General features: G+C 44.9%; 1 protein-coding gene and 1 long non-coding RNA gene across 27 annotated transcripts in view; one reads left to right on the top strand and one right to left on the bottom strand.

The window, feature by feature from the left end:
- LOC147999471 (uncharacterized) overlaps nucleotides 1–786 on the top strand; it is a 25223-nt gene extending 24437 nt beyond the window's left edge. The window contains exon 4 of the long non-coding RNA XR_015644175.1: nucleotides 1–786. This exon is cut by the window's left edge and continues 976 nt beyond it. This is a non-coding gene — a long non-coding RNA (uncharacterized LOC147999471).
- The window catches only part of Wwox (WW domain-containing oxidoreductase), a 927977-nt gene that overhangs the window by 731835 nt on the left and 177069 nt on the right, over nucleotides 1–19073 (bottom strand).

The raw sequence follows: 19073 nt of genomic DNA, 5'->3' as shown, positions 1-19073 counted from the left end.
GGATATTGTTAGAAGCGATTCCTACTCCTGGGCCTTTTGTGCTCCGGGGTAGAAACAGGCAATGGTCCAAACACTGTAACCTTTTCAGCAGCCATAAGGAAAAAGTCACTACCACTTTGCTTTTTATACTGCGGCGGTAGAAAGAACAGGCCACACAGAATCACAGGGGGATTAATGCTGTCTTCCAAAAGAGAAGCAGAAGATACTTATGGGGAGTGAAATAGAGGATAATTGTATCACTGTCTGCTCTCGTTTCCCCCTCAGCCCAGCATCTCATAAACACAGAGCAGGACTCCCGCCCTCCCCCAGATCAGGGTGGAGACACCCTGAGTGGAGCTGACACAGAGACAAACCTGCTGGGTGGTGACCTCTCCGACAGGCAGTCAAAAGGCAGGGGGCAGGTTTCCAGAACTTAGAAGTGAGCAGAATGGACAGTGCATTTTCCCACCTCCCAAATGTGACGATTCATACAAGTTTACACTCTCTCTCTCTCTCTCTCTCTCTCTCTCTCTCTCTCTCTCTCAAGTACACACACTGCGAAAGGAACTTTTCCCTGCTACTATCCTGTTCATTCCGGCCTTTGCATTAGCCCAGGGTTTCTGAAGCCCCACACTTTTGAATTTAGAGGCAGCCAGCTCAGTGGGCACCAGGCTGCACAGAGGAGGATATGCAGCACAGTCTAGCTGCTAGCTGCTGGCTGTCCCTCTCCAACACACTGTGACATATAAGAATGTTTCCAGGCACTGGCAAATGTTCCCTGGGAGAAAAAGTAAAATCACTATAAGGAAACAAATGCTGCTTTCTTAGATCTAAAGCAGAGTACGAGTGTGAGTGTGTGTGTATGTGGATGTGTGTATGTGTGTGTGTCTGTGTGTGTGTTTGTGTGTTAGTGTATGTGTGTGTGTCTGTGTGTGTGTGTTTGTCTGTTAGTGTATGTGTGTGTGAGTGTATGTGTGTATGTGTGTGTGTTTGTCTGTTAGTGTATGTATGTGTGAGTGTATGTGTATGTGTGTGTTTTGTGTGTTAGTGTATGTGTGTGAGTGTATGTGCATGTGTGAGTGTTTTGTGTGTGAGTGTGTGTGTGTATATGTGTATATGTGTATGTATGTGTGTGTGTATATGTGCTCATGTGTATGTGGGCTTGGCGTGATATATCTGTATGAATGGATGTGCATACACATTGATGCACAGAGAACCATTAGCACTCAAGTTTCTCCAACTGCTTATCCCAGTATTCGTGTGTGTGTCCATGAATGGGAGAACATGCAGGTGCCTGTACACCTGTGTACATATGCACATCAAGGTCAGAAGTCGATACTGGCATCTTCTTCGATTGCTTTTCCCATATCCATATTTATTTATTTGTTTCTTTGTTTAGAGACAGGATCTCTCTATGCAGCTCTGATTGTCCAAGGTCTGGGGTATGAGGACCAAGCCTGTCTCAAACTCAGAGATTTACCGGCCTTTCTGCCTTCTGAGTGATGGGTCTAAAGGCATGTAACCCCATGCCTGTCCCCCTTTACTTTTAAAGACAATCCCTCACTGAACCCAAAAATCACTGTCTCAGCTTGACTGGGAGACCACTGAGCTCCAGGAACCCACCTATGTCTGCCCACCAGTGCCAACATTACATTGCTGCACTGCTGCCTGACTTTAAAGAGTGCAGAAGACACAAACTCGGGTCTTCATGCTTACCCAGCAAGCACCTTACCCACAGAGCCATATCTCTCTCTCTCTCTCTCTCTCTATATATATATATATATATATATATATATATATATATACATACATACATACACACACACACACACATATGCCATTTAAGAGGGAATTTTACAGCACAAACCTGCAGGCCTTGATTGAATCTTACAAAGAGCTGTTCCACCCCTGGATGCTTAGCCCTTCTCAGATTTAAAACCACAACAATAATATGTGGCAGGGACCATGCTGTACAGTAGCAGCTCTATGTAAAATCAAAACAAGACAAAGACAAAAGGCAAACAAAACCAGGAAGCTGCTAATAGTGCAATGTAGGGAGGCTGGTCGAGTGCACGCATGCGCAAACAGCAACTGCAAATAATGTGTGAAACCAGGAAGAAGTATTTGGTCTGACTGAACGTGGTATGGCCAACACAGGGAAACCCTAACTACCAAAAGATCGGATATAATGTTTCTTTTGGACATAGTGGGAATGCTGTACCCATGAACCGTAAGCAGCCATGGTCACCTGCACAAGAACACACCAGCCAATACTCCAGTGTGGAAGGGGAGGGGCTCACGAGTCTGAAGACCTAAGGGCAGTGAATGGCTGCTGAAGGAACAAGGGTTGGTTTTCCTCATGGCTGAGCCCCTCGTAGGTTGCCTGTGTTCCACCAGGCAACTCCAAACCACTGTAATCCAGGCCACACTAAAGAGACTGAGTAGGAGATAGACAGATTTAGATAGATGGGTAGAGATATGATAGACAGACAGACAGATAGCTGATAGGTAGGTAGGTAGGTAGACAGATAGATAGATGATAGGTAGGTAGATAGATGATGGGTAGATAGGTAAGTAGGTGGATGGATGGATGGATGGATGGATGGATGGACAAACAGACAGATCATTAGTAGGTAGGTAGGTAGACAGACAGACAGACAATAGGTAAGTAGGTAGATAGAGGATAGATGGATGGATGGATGGACAGACAAATGAGAGAGAGAAAGAGAGAGAGGGAGAGAGAGAGAGAGAGAGGAATTTGAAGGGAATGTGGTGAGGTCATGAGAAAATCAGAGGGGACAGGAAAATCAGAGGGGATGATATTACATTGTATTCATGTGTGGAACTCTGAAAGGAAGAGAAGAAAATAAAGCAGCCAATGCACTACAGCGGGAACCAGAGCCTCCTTTGGCTCTGTGTCCTTGCCCTGACTTTGTATTCTCATTTGTGTAGGGGTAGGTATGGAGACATGTGTATGTGGATAAGCACAGATGTATGTGGGTGTGCATGCGAAAGCTACAAGACAAACTCCTGTGTCTGGATTTTTTCAGGAACCATCCAATTGTCATTCATTCATTCATTTCATTTTTAAGTTCAGGTCTTCACTCCCTTGAATCTGAGCAGTAAGCCCCAAGGTCCGCCTGTCTCCTGCTCCTTAGTGCTGGGATTACAAGCATCTGCCACCACGCTCTGCATTTTAACATGGGTTCTGGGCATTAACCTGAGGTACTCATCCTTGCAAGGCAAGCCCTTTAAAACTGAATCCATCTGGATCCTCTCCCCACTTCTGAGCCTCCTGCAGACATAAGCACTAGAAACAAGCACTCTCTGTGTCCCTTGTCTAAGACTTCACACATGTGTGCTCAGCTGACTTTGCTGACACTTTTGGCATTGCTGGCCACAAAAGAGTAAACCCCTAGGAAAGAACATAGCTAGAAAACAAGAAGCCTCCGGGACTATAAAAGAGTCCTAGGGCCTGCGCAGTACTGCTAGGGGCAAGGCTGTGATAGCTGAGTACCTTCCCACAAACCTTCTGTCATCTCTGCAGCTAGAAACACCACAGTCTAAGCTTGCTGAGCACTCCCTGCTTAGCAGATCAAAGGAGGAACATGTTTACACACATTGGGTCTTGTGTGACAAGTGGGGGAGATAAGTTAGCATGAAATGTACAGAGAAGGAAACTCAGTCCACAACACAACAGAGGGCCGAGGCATGCTTTGCCACTGACATATACCACAAGCCCATAGACTGTCCAAGTTTCCTCTTCCCCTCTGCACTAAATGCTTAGGGTTCCTGGAACTTTCCCTGTGTCTCCTATCTGCTCCCCATGTCTCCTGAAAGCCTAGTGGCAATCCGTAAACTAGGTCCAACTTTCAGAGCCCCACAGTCCCTAAATCTTCCCCAAGACCACACAGCTGACTCATGCTGTTCCTCAGTGTTCCTTCAGCTGGGTTTTCAGAGAGCCTGGCTGTTGTCCATAGTATCACCAGAGGTGCTGGCTTACAGCTCTCTGGAAATTGAGAGGCTAAAGCATTGAGGAAGGGTGGAAATGCTTAAGGGTATGCAAGGGTGGGGAGATTCTCCTATGGTTGTTTGTTTCCTTCTTAGGAGATGAGGTCTCCTACAGCCCTAATTGGTGGCTCCCAATTCACTATATAACAAAGAGTAACCTTGAACTCCTGATTCTTCTGCCTCAGTCTCCCTTGTGCTGAAATTATAAGTGTGATGTGTGTGTGTGTGTGTGTGTGTGTGTGTGTGTGTGTGTTTTCTTCTGCCTATGACATGGCTTCAGATGTAAAAACTGCAACAAATTCATATATGTGTATGTATACGTGTGTGTATATATACATATGTGTATACGTGAGGTATGGGTGCATAAATCCTCAATCTCTGAGAGATATCACATTTGGTATTAGAATGCCTGTCATGTCCACTGTGGCCAGCATGGGACATTCAGCCTACACATGCTAGGTTGGAACTAGGAGATACATGTCAACGACAGGTAGTATTGAACACCAGGGTTCGCCTATCAGCTCCATCAGGAAGTCCTTTTGAACTGGCCTTGCTCTCAGAGGTGAAACAAATTGGCTCCTTGAGGAATATAGTCAGCAGTGTAGTAGTTGCTGTGTAAAATATTAATTCATTCCATCAACAAACAGCATGTACATGAATGTGTGCGGGCACACACCAAGTGTGTATCAAACAGCGAGAGATGAGGGAGGGGAGGGGGAAGCTCTCGGGAGAAAGCATGGACTGTGAGGGTCAAGTTTTGGTACACTCTTTACACCTGAAGTCAGGTCACAGGCAGAAGGAAACATATTAATGGAATATTCTTACAGAAATTACTGTGTTGCTTTTAGAGATGTTTTGCAGAAAATCACATGAGTTTAGCACCTTTGTGGGTGATGGTGGTGATGATGGTGGAGAGGATGATGGTGATGGAGGAAGCACGCGTAACAAAGCTGAAGGGAACCTTCTGGCCAAAAGAATGACAGGAATGGAATACCAATTAGAGGCCAAACTTTGCTCTATGCTTCATCAGTCTGGCCTAATCTAATCATCTCAGCAACCTTGACAATGGTCCAGTGGTTAAACAGCTGTCATATTCTGAGTGCTAGAGTCAGAACTCAACCCAGGGCACCCACCTACTTCCACAGTTACAATTTGTAACCTTAAACGAATACTGCTAGTAACCTACCTTTAATCATCCACTCCTTCTTCTTGATTAATAATGTTCCAGTTGAACTCTAGTTAACTACATATCTGGTAAAAGCATCAACCTTTCCAAACTCCCTTGCAGCTATGGGAGGTCATGTGATAAAAGTCTGGTTTTGACAATGCTAAAGGAATTCTCACCTCTCTATTTCCCATCTTGTTTGCCTGGGAAAACTACCTGGAGGTATAGCAATCACAGCTAAGGAAGGCTCTGAAGGAGAACTATGGTATCTGAGAGCCTTTACTCACGACCTGAGCTGCCTGCTTTCAAAGCTTTTGTAGTAAGAAAAGAATCAAAGCCTGGCTGAGCAAGTGGACGTCAAAGTCAAGCACTTGCTAATGTAGACAACATGAAACATCAATTTTCCATCAGCTACTATAACTCAAGATGTCACATGGAGGTCTAGTTCTTGGTCCTGACGCTTCATGGTACAACTACACGACCAGCAACAAAAATTGGCTAATGGTGAGTTCCTTTTGTTTTTTTTTTCCCCAACAATATAGACATTCATGTAACCATTTCAGTTAAAAGGCAAAATAAATAAATAAATTAATTAATTAATTAAAAAAAGCAAGAAGGGAAACAATCAGTAAACTTTTTTCCATGAGAAAGAATATAGGCAACATTTAAGCCTAGCATTGAACCTTATCATTAGTATGTTTAGTAGTTTGTGATGACTGCGTTAACTGCCAGACTTGCAGGGCCTAACACATCACAATTTTGTCTCCTGGTTCTGGAAATCAGAAGTGCAAAATTAATGTTGCTGGAATAAACTCAACACATCACTTGAGTTGGTTCTTCTCTGTTGCTCTAGAGGGAAATGCATTCCTAGGTTCTTGCAGCTTCTAGAAGCCACTGACATCTTGCTTTGTGGCTGCATTGCTACCCCTCCTAGTGCCACTGCCCTTGCAGGCCTTCCTTCCATAGGATTTGCTATGCTCCCCTCTAACAAAGTTTATAGCAGCACTTAGAGACCACACAGGTTGTCTGCATCATCTCCCTGTCTCTAACTCCCTAACTTGACAACATCTGCAAAGTCTCTTTTGCAGTTTAACATTTCTGATTTCCTAGCATTAGGACCTGGATATCGGAGCCATGACTCCTGCTATTTGATTACTCCATGCATTTGCTCCACAAGTGTTCAGAGAAAAACAGGAATTGTGCCATCAATAAAGGGGCAGCAGATAAACAGTGCTTTATCCTTGTACCATATGCAGAATGCCTTTAATAACACTGATAAGACTCCTAGTAAGCTGGACTTTGTCAGGTATTCTTAACAAACAAATACAGACATGGGGAAAAAAGACAGGGTGCAGCAACTGGAAATCAGAGTTATTAGTGAATTCTAACTATTGCTTGACAAAGATACAAAGGACGATTGTCCCAGAGAATACTGAAGAAACTCACCAAGGGTTAACAAATAGGTAAGACAAAACCTGGAAGATCACAATAAGGAAGAACGTAGGCTAATCGCAAACCACCCAAGTGGGGCTCCCTGAGAACTGTGAGACAGAGGAGACATGCAGGATTGTGGGAAGGGGTGAGGTTTGCTAGGATGGATGGGAAGAAATAGGATGGGAATTGTGGCCACAAGTGTGGTGGGAATTGTGGGTAGGAGTGTGGTGGGGAATTGTGGGTAGGAGTGTGGTGGGGAATTGTGGGTAGGAGTGTGGTGGGGAATTGTGGGCAGGAGTGGGGTGGGAATTGTGGGCAGGGGTGGGGCTTATGGTGACATGTGGGAAGAAACAGGGCTTACTGGGAACTGTGGAAAGACAATTTCTCAACACTTTGATCTAATAATGTCCCCTTCTGGCCACAGACTGAACGAAGCCCAACACACTGGAATAGCACACTAGACAGAGCAAACAGCTCAAGCCATACAGGGAGCCGTCTTTGGGACGGGTGCCAGACCGAACTCTTGTGTAACTCAAGGGACCTCTGTGGATACCACAGACAGGGTTCTGAAATAGTTACTGGCACATGGGAAAGCAAATCTTCATGAGAACGCCAACCTCCTGAGTAGCCAACACAACAACGTATGAAACCACTTCTGGAGTGAGCTAGGTCCACCCAGCCAGAATCTTCTAGTGTAAAATGCCCAAGGGGAGCAGGGGTATTCTTACCCACGACACATGTCCCCAGGGCCCTCCTATCTCAAGCTCTCTTTTTGTCAATTAACCCGATTTATGGAAGAAAGAAGAAAAGCTAAACTTTATATTAATTATAAATGCGCTCAAGCAACACAAATAGGAGTCACTGGAAGATAATCACTTCTGAAGAGTTAAATGCTAACACACTAACGCGTTGCAGTCTCTATATAAACACAGCTCGAACCAATTGCGGGTGTGTAAGCCACCGAGGAAGGCCCATGTGAGGGACATCTGTACTGGACCTGTTCCCAATCAATGGGAAGCAATTCTTCTTGGTGGTCTGACCACTTAACTTAAACAAAAAGGCTTGGGCCAACTTCTATCAATGGGCCTTTCTTCCAACCAAAGAAAAGAGGGGAAAAGAGAGTTGGCTACTGGTTACGGCAATGTTGTGCCACAAGGTTAATAATGATGGGTTTAGGTCACTGGCAATTTCTCATTTCAAATTAACTTGAACCGTCAACCCCCAAGCATGGATCATTTAATGTGGGCTGTGCGGTACCTATGCTCCATGGACACCCAAGTGGTGGGTGGGTGCCATTAGTCTGTGCTGGGGTCATCACTGAAAATGAGATAGGGTTTTCCATCCTTAAGAAAAGAATTTTTTAAAAAAAGAGAGAAAAGAAAAAAATATAAAAATGTACAATAACGCCTGTTTTGAGATCCAAGAACACTGTGTAGACACACTTGGTTAGCTCCTGGATGGGCGATGGGCTGGTGATACCTTTGAATTGGTTCAGGGAATTGGAATTTATTATGATTTTTTTTTTTTTACTTTTAGAACTTAGTGGGGAATTCGAAATATCCCTACATCATGAGAAGACTGCCATCTTTCCCCACATTGCCTGTAGTGGTTTCTTGCATGTTTCTGTCTCTTCCAAATGCTCCAGGCACTCAAACTCACCTGGAGGCTGGTGGCTTTGTTCCTCCTGGCTGTCGGGAATGGGAGCTAGGGGGTGCCAGCTCACTTCTCTTTTTCTACTAACAGTGTCTCCCTGGTCAGTCAGGCTCACCATCATAGCTAAAGGGTCCTACTTGCCAGAGGATAACCTTGCCTCTGCAGATGAGAGAAACAAAGGACCAGGCAGGGAATGAGCAGATGGTTAGAAACAGACAACTGACTCTCTCCTAACAGAGGTCAACCTGGAGGTCAAAAGGAGCTGAGAATCTACTATGGCAAGGGATGGGAATTCAGAAGCCCAACTGGATGGGGTAAGCAGTCAGGACTCACCGCCCTGTGCTATTATATTAAGCTATCTGTATGCTTGAACTGACAGGGAAGGGAGGAAAAGGGGAGGGAGGGAGATAAATACAAGAGGGCGGATGGAGAGCAAGCAAGGACAATGGAAGTTAAGAATGGGGCTTTTCCAGTGTTGGTAGACATGCACCCTGGTTCCACCTCAGTACAAAGGACTTGGGGGTATCCATCAAAATCCTTTGATCCCCGTTCTAAAAAGCAGATCAGTTGATGCCATTCCCACTGACCCCCCAGCCACTGTGACACGTGACTGACCTAAAATCAGAAGGCTGCCCATGGTGACACTGTGTGTGACTGCAAAATGATGGACACATCCAAGGTTAATAAGTAAACTCTTGGACGGCTTCTACCACGAGGCTGTGTGTTATTTGCCTGGGTACACTTACGAGGGAGTCTGTGAGATGGGTAGTGACAAGGGGCGAGGAGGACTGTGTTGGAGTGAAAGACAGATCATCTCCACAGGGCCAACTTCTAGAGATGGTTTTTCTATCGTATTTCGGTGACAGGAGGAAAAAATGTTATCTTGATAGTAAAGGATTTAAATTTATTGCATAGCTGAAACTGGTTACTGAATTGAAATTATAAAGTAATGAATCATTTCCTGAAAAAAAAAGTCAGGCCATTAGTAATGCCACTGTGTGACGAACTACTTAGAGATGTCAGAAGCAAAGGGTAGGCAGTAGAGAGAGGAGGGCGGGGGCTCCTATCCGGAAAATTATACCTAAATGTAGATAGTTCGAAGGAGAAGATAAATCTACATTTAAAAGGGAAAAGAGAGTGGATCATGCTTTAGGATCAATGAGAAGGGCTGGAGAGATGGCCCAGGGTTTAATAGCAACTGTTGCTCTTCCAGAGGACTTGAGTTCAATTCCCAGCACACAAATTACAGCTCACAACCATCTGTAACCCTAGTTCCAGGAGATCCAACGCCCTTTTCTGACTTCGTTAGGCAGTGGACATGCCTGTTGGGCATGTGTGAGCAAGACGTTCATGTGTAAAATAAATAAATAAGTAAAATATATTGTGGGAGAATAGAAAATCTTCTGTTACTTCCCCCCTCAGCCCTATTTTAAGTTATTCCTTCATAGGTCCCATAAAAATCTACATTGCTAGAGATTTTCCTCACGGGGGGGGGGGCTTTTGGGAGTGGCCCAGCTCTCTGGGCATTAACACACCGGTGAGATGGCACAGCTGCAGAAACAACTTGACCCAAATCTTTGTCCAAGGCCCTCTGTCTCCGACCTGAAGGCCAGTGTGAGAGCAAATGGGAGATGCAAATTAAACTGGGGGGAGGGGGCATCACAAACTGGCTTGGGGTATCAGTTCATATTTTAAGGCCCAACTGCTCACTCTTCTTGGCTATTTTATTGATAAATCTAGATAAATAGAGTTCCCTAAATATTACCAGTACAGCAGGTTTGTTTGTGTGCCACAGGTTCGGAGGGTCAGAGGCAGTCATGGCCTGAGGAAGAGCTTACCCCTCCCCCCACTGTATGCAGAGCACTGAAGTGTCTCACCTACAGACAAATATGCTGTGTGGCACAACCTTTGGAGGGGAACACTAAGTAGCACTCACAGACTGGGCCTCGTGTTCAATGCTCCCCTGCCAAGGGCCTTCTTGAGAGTCACTCTAGGTATGCTATCCCTGGATCTGGACAAGTCTGAGAGTCTCCCGTCAAGTGCTCTTAGGTTCCCATTGAATCAGCACATGGGCAGAAACGTAGTTTATCTTTCATGGTGTAAAAAAGAAAGGAAGAGAGGGACAGGGAGGTGAGTCAGGGGGTAAAGCCTTGTAACCCCAGCTCTGGAGGGCAGGTGCAGAGACAGGAGGAGTTTCAGTGCTGAAATGACAGGATCTGGGTTCTGTACGAGAGATGTTGTCTCAAAAACTAAGGTGGAGAGTGATAGCTCAGGAACCCTGCCCATGGGCATGTTCAGATGCACCCAGTATGTGCATATATGTGTGCACATACAACACACACACACACACACACACACACACACACACACCCCTCAAAACCTAAAACAACAACAAAACAAACAAACAAAAAAATACAAGCAAAGACTCCTAACCACTTACATGTCCTGAGGGCAGCAATTCACCTATGTTTTCTCACTTGGTCCTTAAAGACACTGAGGCAGGAATCAGTATTAATTCCCCATTTTTAGAAGACCAAGCCAAGGCCCTAAAGTTGGAGCAAACTATCCAAAGCCATGCAAACGGCAAGGGGCCCAGCCAGAAAGCAAAGCCAGGTCTGCCTGAGCCTGTTCTTCCTAGGTCCGGGCCACACTGGGGACTGCAGTGTTCCGGATCGCCCCTTCCAGAGAGGCACTTCTTCTCAGATCTAACTAGATCTTGGAGACATCACAGGCCCATCCCACAAGCCACTCATTGCTAGCCCAGGAAGATGCCATCTTCCCCGGAACTCCCTAGGGCTTCTTGGTACGATCTCTGGGCCTTTGTAAGCATCAGAGTTAGCTTTCTTCTGGGCTCTAAGATTAAGCGTTATGATTTTTATAGGCTTGCTGCACAGTTCTCTATGGACACTCTGCCTCCGGATGGAAAACTAAGTGGCCCTCGGTCAGCCCAACAGACGGTATCCACAACGGAATGAGCTACATTTTGTAGAATTCAGCCTCTTAGGGGTCATGAGAAAGGATACACTGCACTGGTTAAAAGACGAGAACAGAGGAAAATCCCATGTATTAGGTCTGTAATGTGTAAATGTTGAGCAAACTCCAGCAGTCCACTGGAAATTGTCAGACTGTCTCTAAAGAAGAAACTAAAAGACATATTTCTGGGGGTGGGAGGGATTGAATGGAAATTACTCCTTAATATGGTTCTAAATTGACAGACTTACAACATTTTTTCCAAATTATGTACCCGGAGTCATGGGGGCTGCTGCTGGCACGCTCCCTATGCCAAGTCATAATTAGCAGAAAATGGAAAAATCCAAGAAAGATGAGGCCATGAAACAGGGTTCAGGGACCGAGGGCAACTGTTGATCCGTGAGAAGATCAAAGCTCGGTAAAAGCCGTTCCTGGGTTTACACAGCTGCGTGTTCCATGCAGGAGCTCTAAAGCAAACAGAACCAGGACCTGGAGGGAGCCGTCTTGTGATAGGGAGTATGTGGGTGTCAAAGAATCCCCAGGGCACCAAGTGACCCCAGGGGCTGGAGGCTGCACTGCACTGCAGAGCTGGAAAGAGAAGCTGCTGCTTTTCTCCCAAACCCAGAACTTATCCTTGTTGAGGCAAAACATTTTTTTTTTGTTTTACTAATTGGGCCTTCTGCCAGCATAATAAGGAGGGGTCATTAACCGATATACAAGAAAACTGTGGAGTTTCATAAACATGACCCAAGGAACATGTACTGGCCAGAGCTTAATAATCTGAGAATGAGAAACTGCCACTCGGGCTCGTCCGATCGAGTTGCTGTGTATGGCAAGCCGAGAGAGACCCGGAGCTCTCAAAACTCCTTTAGGTACATAAATCCCTAAACTCAATCATAACAAAGCCATATGTTACCGTGTTCGTGGGTAGGAAATGCTGCACGAGGCGTGAGCACAACAGCAGCTCCCGCAATCATTGGGATCCATTAAAAATAAAACCATCTCATAAGCCTGCGAATGTTGATTTTTATTTTATTTTATTTTATTTTTGTATTATACAACTTTCATATTTCCCCAGTGTAGGGGAGTATAATGTCTTTACATGGTTGTTCTCAATGTTTTGAACTTGATGTACATGCAATATTAGGAAATGAAAATTAGGTATATATATACGCGCGCACACACACACACACACACACACACACACACACACACACATATGAACTCTGTAGTTCATGTATTAGAAAACAATATGTTTTGCTCATTAAAGGCGCCAATATAAATGCTATAAACCATGAAATTACCTTTGAGCCCTTCCTGAAATAACCAGTTCACAAACAAATGATCCATGCAGAAAGGCAAAGGGGGAGATTACAATAAGACTAAGTCACATTTTCATTTCAGAATTGTTTTTAATATAAAAGAGCACCATTGCCACAAAACCAACATCTGGGGCAGGTACATCCAATTTGTGGAGAAAATATCAAACAATACAGACTGAGAATATAAGTTCAAAGTGGGGGCTCTGCGTGTTTTCCAAATGGGATGCAGAACTCACATTTATAACAAATTATCCCAGTAAAAGAAATTACTTTTGGTTTTCTCAGTCTCGGGCTCAAAGGCACTGGTAGCAAAGGCACTTCCCTAAACTAAGCTGGTTGGTTTACAGACTCGAGGAAATAGGACCCTAGCATAGTGGTGACCAGCGGGCACCGTGCATGGAAGGGAACTTACCCACCACTCAGCATGCTCAAGCTGAAGCTAGCAATTCCTTTCAAAGCCTTTAGTGCACTGTGTCCCAGATAAACGTCATCAACGCCATCAGAGAATCTAAGAGCGTGGAGCATTGGATCCCATTCTTGAAGTCTTGAAACGAAAGACTCTGGGATAGTATCCTGTGATATGTCTCTTAAAAGGTCCTCATGGGATGCTATTACGTGTTCTCTCTTAAGAACATGTACCATGCAGACATCAGAGTTGAGGATAACGTTGCTCTCTCCTCTGAGACCCCAATGGGGCTTGACAGGTTCTTTGACCTGCTTCTAAGGTCACTGATCCCCCACTCTCTCAATGCACAAAATACAGAGGCAAAGGCTTTGCACACATCTGCTCGGATTAAGGCATGCCATGCTTTCTGCCCTAACACATATGAAGGGCAAAACTTTCAACTATACAAGTTCAGCTAACACTGGCATCATTGAAGATAGAAGCCAAGGTCACAACGCACTCCTAAAACGTCTTCTCGGTCATAAGAGAGCAGACACAGGGCAGTTATACAACAGGAAGAGTCCAGGGACCTCTGAGCACAGCGTCCTGCAATCGGTGAGCCTTCCTGTGGGAGTCCTCAGTAGAAGTCTACATGCCTACTTTGTCCAGATCTTGTCAGCAACCCATTGATGCATTCATCCGTTCCTTGCTTTGTGTTTGCCCAGTTAGTAACTCATTCATGGAATAATAGACACTGACTTAGTTCTCTCTTCTCCCTTCTTCATTTCCATTTCTCCTTCCTCTCTTACTCTGGCACTGTGGTGGTTTGTATATGCTTGGGCCAGGGAGTAGCACTATTAGGAGGTGTGGCCTTGTTGGAGTGTGTGTGTGTCACTGTGGGTGTGGGCTTTCATATCCTTGTCCTAGCTTCCTGGAAGCTAATTTTCTCCTAGCTTCCTTCAGATGAAGAGGTAGAACTTTCAGCTCCTGCTGCACCATGTCTGCCTGGATGCTGCCATGTCCCTGCCTTCATAATAGACTGAACCTGTAAGCTAGCCCCAATTAAATGTTGTCCTTTGTAAGAATTGACTTGGTCATAGTATCTGTTCTAAGACAGGCACCCATCTTAAAACAACAAGGCTAATCACACTGCCCTCTAATAGCAGAACCGTGTTCCTCTACTGGTGAATATTATCATGTGCACTGGGTTGCTGTACTTCAACACTGTTGTATGAGGTGCATCATCTAGTGAGAGTCAGATTCACAGAGAAATCATCATAATTCACCGGGTTCAGTGTGAAATAGAACTCTTCATTAAGAAGACTAAGATGACCAAGAAACTTACGTTTCTTACATTCTCAGTGGGAAGGAGACATAGATACAATAAATCCAAGCCCTACAGAACAAGTGAGAGCCAGTGAGATTAGAAAGAGGGAAAGTTGGGACTCCAGGGATGGCTCTAGGTGAGGTGTTTGCTGTGTGCAAGCATCGGGACCTGAGTTTGATCCCCATCATTCATAGGAATAGGCTGGCACAGTTACTCACCATTGTTATCCCACACTGGAAAGGTGGACGAATGGATCCTTGGGACTCACTAGCCTCTCTAGCTAAGCTGGTTGGGCCCTGGGTTCCAAGGAAGAACCCTGTCTCAGAAAACTGGGTGGCCAAAAAACTAGAAAGATACCTGAGGTTGATGTGTAGCTTCCACACATGTACACACATATGTGGCTTCCCAAACCTATAAAAACATATACATACATCTATACATAAAACACACACACACACACACACACACACACACACACACACACACACACACAGCACCAACATTAAAAGAAAGTGGGTAAGTGGGTAAGACCCAGGCAAGGGCAAGCCATCATGAAGCATTAGGACATTGGTTCACCAACTGCAAATTTCTCTCCGGTAAGAAATACGTATCTGGGCCTCTGTGTCTCTACCTCAAGTCTGGGCTTGGCTAGAGCTGCTGAGTCAGGTTCAGCAAAGATTAAACCGGAAGGCAGTCAGGAGGTCAGTTCTCAGGGCAGTAGTGTACTTAAAGCTCTAGTTGAGTAGAGGAAGAAATGGAGAAATGGAGCTGTCCCTCCAGGAAATGAGCACCAGAGGGAAGGCTGAGGAAAATGTACAGAGAACCTATAAGAAGTGAAGTCTAGACCCAAAGGAAGGCTGTGAACTGAGTGCTGGGCAAAAAGATTTATTTATTTTCTGTATAAGAGTACACTGTCCCTGTCTTCAGACACACCAGAAGGGGGCATCGGATCCCATTACAGATGGTTGTGAGCCACCATGTGGTTCTGTCTACAACTCATGCTGTGGTTGAATTCCTACTGTGAGAGGGCGAGAAGGGGATGTTTTCATTCAACTGATATATAGAAGTAGGGATTTGGGTAGGGGTAATGACTAGATAAGTCACCAGAGTAGGGGCTGGAGAGATCGCTCAGTGGTTAAGAGCACTGACTGCTCTTCTAGATGTCTTGAGTTCAAATCCCAGCAATCACATGGTGGCTCATAACCATTTGTAATGAGATCCAATGCCCTCTCCTGGTGTCTGTGTACTCATATACATAAAATAAATAAATCTTTTTTTTAAGTCATCAGGGTAGAGTTCACATTACTGGATATTAATGAATTTATCATGAGAAGGGTTACTTCCCCACCCCTGACTATATTAGGCTATATGACACCTTGAGACCTGGGAGGACGGCCACTGTCAGATGCTGCCCCTCAGTCCTGAACTAGAGCTATGAGCCAAAGTAAGCTTTCTTTTCCTTATCCTTTACCAGGTCTGCATTACCAGGCGTAAGTAGCAACGGAGGACAGGCTGAACCAGCAAGCCCTGCAGGAGCACAGGGATGAGGTGCTGTAAGAACTGAGGAGAGCAGGCTGGAGTCCAGTAAAAATGGTTCACAATTCTCCACCAGCACGTGTGTGTGTGTGGGGGGGGGGGATATGACCTACTGCACACACACTCACCTGCTTTCTTAAAGGACACATAAGATCCACACAGCTTAAAACAACCAGGTGGGAGAACGGAGGGGTGAAGGAAAGAAGGGCTCACAGGAAACGTAGACAAGTTGTGCCGGGTTATCAGAGGAGAGGACACAGGAGAGAAGGCTATTGCTCTAGACTTCTGTACAGGTGGGACTTGGGCTCAGTTACACAGGGTGCCGGGAGGGAGAGCAAAGAGAAGAAACCCTCTATGCCCCCATCTGCACTGTTTAGCTTACTGGGAGAGAGTTGAATGTCTCCCTCCTTCACAACAGTGCTAGGAGGTGGCCAAGAGATCCCTATTGCCTAGCTGGGCTGAGCGGTGGCTGGGTGGTGAGAGTACACTTACAGAGCCACACAGGCAGATTAGAGTCAAAACGGTGAGGATGTATGTCATTAGTCAGACCCAGGAGGCTGAGAAGGGTGTCAGGTAGGTCCTGACTGGGGCATGTCCACCTAGGAGGTGATTCATCAGGTTCTGAAACTTGCCCCTGACAGAAGGCACACCTTCGGCCTAGATCACTCAATGCCAAGGAGACTTGGAATTGGGAGTCTCTAACCCATCCTTGACTACTTTACAAAGTATTTGAATGCTATGCTCCCGTAACTCTGCAGCCCTCCCCCTTCCCAATCAAGTTGGAGACATTAGAGGGTTCTAAACACCTCAAGGCAAGGCCAGCACATACCACATGGAATGTCCTGTCTTTGTGGAAAGAGCCTTATTGGCTCCATCATTTAAATCCATTTGAAAAGAGCCTTTTATTATCCTTTTCGTTTCTCTTTAAAAAAAATAAATAAAACATAATTTTTCAAATAAATTCTAATTGAAAGCATTCCAGGTCCGAAAGATAATTATTTGGACCACATAAATCCTGCATGTGGGTGGAACAGGGACTGCATGCATAGCAATAAAAAAATACTTGGATCTGTTATTTTCTTAAAATTGCTGTGTTGTTTCCATTTTTATTGAGTTCATTAAAAGACCATAAAAATCAATTCAAACGTGTTTGCAAACAGATTTCTAAATTTCATGACAGCAATCTTCAGTTGTTAGGCCACAGAGAAGATGACAGATGTCTCAATTCCTATGGCTTTTGTGTCACCATTCATTCATTCATTCATTCATTCATTTATTCTTCATTCCACATACCCCTCTTTAGGCCAAGCACAGAGGCAGAGACAATCCCCCATCCCCAGGGATGCATCATCATAGTGATGGACACAAGCTGAGGGTCACTGGTTATATCCATAGGTGGTGAACTTTGTAAAAGATGAGACAGTATCTTTCAGCCTGGAAAGACATATCTCCTGGCCTCTGCTACTACAGGCTGCAAGCAGCTAGCTAAGAAACAAGGAAATAAACAATGGAGCTGTGTTCCAAACAAACTTTCCTTCAAGACAATCGAACTTGAGATTCCCATGTATTTCATGTGACATGAAATGGTTTTCTGATTTGAATTTTTTTTCAAATATTGAAAATATGAATTAAAAAAAAAACAGGGCTTGGGATATAAGTTAGTAAAGTGCTTGCCTATCCTATGATCTTAGGTTGGATCTTCAGTAGTGTGTTAACCAGCATGGGTGAACATCTGTAACGCCAGCAGTAGGGAGATAGAGGCAGGAGAATCAAGAGTTCAAGGCCATCTGCGGCTATACAGGATGTTCCGAGGCCAGCCTAGACACTCATTTCAAAAAAACAAAACAAAACAAAAAAAAAACACAACTGGAAATCCATCCTCATCTTACAGGTCAATTAAAACTAAATTTAAAATTTAAAAAGAAAGTTCCCAGAGCCTAATTTAGGTTGTTATACAGGGGGAAAGGTACTGTCTCCTGGCTGATCAGTAAGTATCCAGACAGGACAATGTTGGAATTATGAACCTAAGGCTTCTTCACAACCCAGGTGGCATTGCTTTTGAGGTGAAATGTGGAGGACTTCCTCCCTTAGCTACTGGCATTCAGACCTCAGCTCATTCCCCTGCCCATTTCTTTGGTGACTATCCCTAGAAACTCACTTCTGCCTTGGCAAACAAATGAACAAAAGACCAGTTGTATAGCTTTGATGAAAAGATAAACCAATGCTTTCTGAAAAGCCAAAGAAGGCAGTTTTCAGGGTCACCTTCTAAAACTCTCCAGGTAGCCATCTCAGGTGGGAATGAACAGAAATCCCTCATTAGTTCCAGGTCCCTTATCCTGACTCCACTGCTCATCAACAGCCACCAGCCATCTCTGTTATGAGGAGAGAAACACAACTTGACCCATGGGAAGGGCCTTCAGTGGGCAACGGTTCAAGCACAGGAAGGTTCTTCTACAGTCACAGAGCATGCTCAGCCAATTAACTGCAAATAGGCTGTTTATCTGAGAAAGGCCAACACCGTGAAGTATGGTGAAGATAACAGTGGGCTCAGGCCCTTAGAGAAGGATACACACAGAATGAAAACAGGGATCGGGAGTAAAGCTGAGGTGAATACTTCATAGGGTATTTCTGATTAAATATGCTATCTTAGCACTCTAAATATTTGCCTGATGAATTAAGATTGAGTTCCTAGCAAGTTGACAAATATCAACTGGATGAGAGAGAGAGAGAGAGAGAGAGAGAGAGAGAGAGAGAGACAGAGAGAGACAGAGAGAGACAGAGAGAGACAGAGAGAGACAGAGAGAGACAGAGAGACAGGGAGAGACAGAGACAAACAAAGAGAGGGAAGGAGAGACAGAGAGACAGACACATACATATACAGAAAGAGAGAGAGAGAGACACAGAGAGAGAGAGACAGAGAAACAGAGAGGGAGAGAGGGAGAGAGGCAGAGAGAGACAAACAGAAACAGACAGAGACAGAAAGAAACAGAGAGAAAGCGAGGGGCGGGGAGGGAGAGAGATACACAGAGACAGATAGACAGAGAGAGGGAGAGACAGGGACAGACAGAGACAGACAAACAGAGAGGAAAGGAGAAAGAGAGACAAAGACAGACAGATAGACACACAGAGAGAGAGAGACAGAGACAGAGACAGGCAGAGACAGAGAGAGTCACAGAGAGAGATAGAGAAAGACAGAGAGGGAGAGAGGCAGAGACAGACAGACAGAAACAGAGAGACAGAGACAAAAAGACAGAGAGATACACAGAGACAGATAAGGAGAGAGGGAGAGAC

This window comes from Rattus norvegicus, chromosome 19, assembly GCF_021556685.1.
Source record: "Rattus norvegicus strain SHRSP/BbbUtx chromosome 19, alternate assembly SHRSP_T2T, whole genome shotgun sequence".
In the NCBI taxonomy this organism is placed as follows: domain Eukaryota; kingdom Metazoa; phylum Chordata; class Mammalia; order Rodentia; family Muridae; genus Rattus; species Rattus norvegicus.
This window is presented reverse-complemented; position numbering and strand designations above follow the sequence as displayed.